The following is a 1,040-nucleotide window of genomic DNA, read 5'->3' on the forward strand; positions in this document are numbered from 1 at the left end:
TGCCCTGCTCAGCTCTGCCCTGCCGGGCCCCCCGCACCAGCCCAGCCCGCCCTAACGCTTCGTTTTTTACTTTCAAATTAATTCCAAGTGTGTTCTGAATGATGAGCGGCCTGGAGAAGCCTGGTGCAAGAGACTGACTCACTGATCCTGCTCCTCATCCCAGAAAAACATCCTCCCTGAAACCAACCAGAGGAGCTCTAGTGAAGAATCCGTGTTTCTGTTCAAGCTGCACTCATGCTTTTAAGTTGAAAGACTAATTGTGTGTTGGTAACTTAAGATAAAGTGACCTGAAACTTTCACAGACAGGGACACCCTAACAGCCTCTGACAGAAAATGGCCTCGTTTTCCTTTGGGGTACCACTAGCATTCATAAAAATAGTCTTTTAAAGTCCCTCAGTGTTGTTTGCTCCGCTGTCCAGATCTGTCAGGGACATACTTCCAACTGGGAAGGACAGAGGATCTTTGGCAATGTCAGTATTGAAAAATACAATTTTTTTGTTCAGTACTTTTTATTTATCTCTGGACTGGAGGTTCAAGGCCGGAGGGGCCGTACCCAGCGCCGTCTGCCTTACCTTCACTGTTTGCACAGAAAAGGAGACATTCCCTGAAATCGAACATTGCCTAATATTTGCATTTCAGGTGGAACCTCGAGCTGCCAAAAAGCCCATCAATATGTGGTCGGAGAAAGTGAGACCAACTTCAAGCCTGCAGAATCCATGCTCATGTCTTTTGGGTGTTAGGCAAATCTTGCTTTAGAAATACAGAATATTTCCCCGAGTAAACATTTACCCTCTCCACAAGGGTTTAACTAGGTGTGATGGCAATTAGAACAGGCGAGTTGCAAAGGAAACAAGAGCTCCCTCTCTCTCCCCTGACTACCCAGCGTCAAAAGCATCAGTGGCTCTGACTTCCCAGTCCTCACAGGGACTTCCACAGGAGTTTTAATTGAGTTTGAAGTATATGGTGACTCCAAGACTACCAGAGCAAATTCTTGTGAGGAGTGACATCTATGACAGAAGCCTTAAGTGGAGCCTTTTGTG

This window comes from Phaethon lepturus, unplaced genomic scaffold (assembly GCF_000687285.1).
Source record: "Phaethon lepturus isolate BGI_N335 unplaced genomic scaffold, ASM68728v1 scaffold13840, whole genome shotgun sequence".
Classification (NCBI taxonomy): Eukaryota; Metazoa; Chordata; class Aves; order Phaethontiformes; family Phaethontidae; genus Phaethon; species Phaethon lepturus.